The sequence below is a fragment of the Myotis brandtii genome, unplaced genomic scaffold, assembly GCF_000412655.1.
Source record: "Myotis brandtii unplaced genomic scaffold, ASM41265v1 scaffold41, whole genome shotgun sequence".
In the NCBI taxonomy this organism is placed as follows: Eukaryota; Metazoa; Chordata; class Mammalia; order Chiroptera; family Vespertilionidae; genus Myotis; species Myotis brandtii.
Genome location: NW_005365763.1, coordinates 140,924 through 144,298, shown reverse-complemented (window position 1 = coordinate 144,298; position 3,375 = coordinate 140,924). Strand labels below are relative to the sequence as shown.

General features: G+C 38.5%; 1 long non-coding RNA gene across 1 annotated transcript in view; it reads right to left on the bottom strand.

Annotated features, from left to right (window-relative positions):
• Positions 1-3,048, bottom strand: part of LOC106727337 — a 23,739-nt gene extending 20,691 nt beyond the window's left edge. Inside the window, exon 1 of the long non-coding RNA XR_001363503.1 lies at positions 3,034-3,048. This is a non-coding gene — a long non-coding RNA (uncharacterized LOC106727337). The remainder of the gene's footprint in view (positions 1-3,033) is intronic.
• Positions 3,049-3,375: the final 327 nt, after the last annotated feature.

The following is a 3,375-nucleotide window of genomic DNA, read 5'->3' as shown; positions in this document are numbered from 1 at the left end:
TATATGTTGCTTACAAGATTAAAAATGATGAGAAGTGAAAAGATATGCCATACAAATACCAAAAATATTTAGCTTGATAATATTAATCAGATAAATTAGAATTTAAGGTAGAAATATTAATGGGAGTCAGAATAATCATGCACCTTGATATATGTAGTAACAAAATAACCTTGAAAAACAGAAAGCAAAGACTGATTGAAATCAGGCCAGATGGGACCAACTAGTGTACACCTTTGAATTCAAAAAGAGTGTTTAATTTTGGTATAATAGGTAAAATGAAGCCGCGATGAATCCTTGAGCAAGAGAGGGTCTTATGAGAGCAGGAATGGGTGTTTAAACTGATTATCCAAGCAATACATGCAGGAAGAACGAAACACTAGGTGCAGTGTTCCTCTATATCAGGTGAGTGTGGTGAATTCAGAGTAAGATGGCAATGGATGAAATAGTTTAAAAAAAAAAAGAGGAGAGACTCTAAAATGCAGTGACAGACTGGATATCAGGGATGACTAATGCAAAGTTCTTAGCAAACAAGAGTGGCAGTACCATATGGGGGAAGAAGTGGGATAATGAGAAGTAAGGCAGTTTTGGGGGAGAGTTTATATAGAGTTTAATTTATTGAGTTTTGAGTAATCTCCATGAAATTATCATTCATTTGACATGGGAAACATTGGAGGCTTAGAGAGGCGGTCTGTCAGTACTTTGCTGCTTTCTCCTCTTATCTATAAGGTGCCCCTAATGTTCTAGAGAGGCATAAATTCTTACCCACTCTCACTTAAAGAATGTAAGGATTGGTAAGGACAGAGGGGGAGTTAAAGAAGAAATTCCAATAGCCAAGGGTTTTCTACCCAGAAGATTCTAGCATCTGTGAGGGTGAAGGTGGGAACATGGCTAGAGTGCTTGTTGGCCTATCCACTTAAAGGAAGATGATTAGTAGCTTTCAGTTCACAGATGCATTCTCCATTGTAATTTGAAGTCATGATTACAGGATTTTTGCTGTTTTGTTCTGAATATTTTTCACCCAAATTTACTATTTTTTAGTTTGTCTACTATACAAGAGATAATTTTGTATCGATGAGAAATATCGCCCCCCCAAAAAATTTTGTCATGAAATTGAGATTCTGTGCAAGTTGCTAACAATCAGAAAGATGCATGAGGTAAGCCTGAATGGTCACTCTCTATAAGGAAGAGGGAGGGAGAGAGACACCTCTACATAGAGTGATGCGGGTGGAAGGTAAGGAGGTTGTGAGAACCACAGATAAAATCAGGGTTTGTAGGGAATATCAGGAAAAACAGCTGACCAATAGAATGGGTGAATTAGCTAGTTAAGCCAAGCAAGAGATGTACAAATGACCTCATGAGAGCAATTGCTGATTGAAGGATAAAGAAGGAGAACTATCAAGGATGGGGAAACATTTACCAGTAGAAGCTTCTGGCATGGGTAGAATTTATCAGTTAATTACTCTAGTTTCATATGGAGAAACTGGCTGACTGAAGAAAAAGCAGACCTGTGAGAAGTCAATGAGAAGGAAGAGGGCAAACCACAACACAGTTGAAAGCAGATTCATCCTCAGATTGAGGTTCCAAGAAGTCAGTGATTGCCCACACTGGTGCATCAGTCTCAGGAACTTTCATTATTAAGACTCTGGCCATGAATCACAAACATTTTAGTTGTGATTCAGATTGTAGAATGGAGAGTGTATAGAGTAAACTTTAGCAATGGAACAGTTTTTTAGTTACTCTGAAGGGTAAGATGAGTTTTGACTTGGCAGCTATGCTGATAAGTAGGCCAACACTGAAAGCTGTTAGCAAGTTATTGAGTGATTGCATTTATGAGAGGTGACACAGTTGGTTGGACAGAAGCAAGGCTTTGTTGCAGATTACTGATATGGGGGTAAAATTGTGGGTGTGAATGACAAAGAGAAGCTGGACTAAATCTTTGTTCTAAAATCATTTTCTGGGAAGGCAGGGGAAAATATTTACAAATAGATTGCATAGCTGCATACCAAAACTGTGTGTATTCAGAAAATATTTTGTTATTAATAATTTGCTTGGATCAACATATTCCAAGTGTGAGCCCCAGGCCAAGGGAACCCATAGGGAACTGGTGTTTTATGACCTCATGTGGCAAGGAAATCTGTGTTTACTTCTGTTGACCAGAGTCAGAAAAGAACAGCATTTGAGAGGAAATAGAGAGAGGAGGAACAACTAAAACTGATCTCTCTGAGACATAATCTTGCTTTCTCAGGATTGACAAATTCTAAAAACTGTCCAGCATACATCAAATATTGTAAAAATGTATTAACATATATGAATGATTGCCGGAGGCCAAAGCATAACAAGCATTTGCATGAAAGTTCAAAAGAGACATTGGAAGGCCAATGGACTTTGATATTCAGCATGGCTGAATATCAGCACAAGTTTGCTCCTGCTGTGATTGCAATGGCTCAAGGTGATTTTCTGACTTGATAATCTTTACATTGTATACCAAACTTTACCTTTGATCTGCCTGTATGTATTGCCAAAGGGCAAATGTGTATTTAAAGTGAATAAAAGCAGATGGACCGGTCTCAGTGTTCCTCTTCATGAAAGAGGTTTCCACCTGGTCCCCCAATGTCTTCAAAATTCGTATTTCTTGTATAGTGTAGTCGTTGTGTTGTCGGCCCTCCTGCAAGTCATCCTGAACCCACCTTGAAGGTTGCGACAATTGATTTATATACTAGTATATCAAAACTATAACTGGGGAAGTTTAAATCATGTCCTATACATTTGACAAAATGTATTTTAGTTACTTAGAAAATGATAGTACACCAGCAGTCCTAGTTCCCAGGGGATCATGTGGCCTTTGACAATCCACCTGTGCTTTTAGAAAAACTGTAAATGCAAGTGCCAGGAGCTAATGCTGATCTCCATAGCAAAAGCAACTTGGGTCTGAGTGATCCAGCAGTATCCAGGAGCAGCTGGTGAACAAAACCTGGAACAGCCTTCCAATCACCATATCCAGGAAAGTGGGGAGAGAATTGGCATCACACTTACATATATTTCTTAAAGCCTGAAGGACAGAGCAGTCAATCATTTATGCATTGAAGAGAATAGAACAGGCCTCCAGGAGTTTAGCAGAGCTGAGGATGGACCTGGAGATATGTATGGAGAACAGAGCATCAGTGAACCATATAACAGCAAGAATTTGGCTGGGAATAAAATAAAAAAGAATGCATAATATGAAAGAATGATGTAAAATTGGGGAGCTTCTCATTGAGCATTTCAGTGTTCACATTAGAAAAAGGTTTTGAGAATAGAGGAATATGAGAAGCATCCCCAGATCAGGAATGACTAAAAAGCTAGTCCCAACATTTTATTTCAAAAATCAAAGGCTCA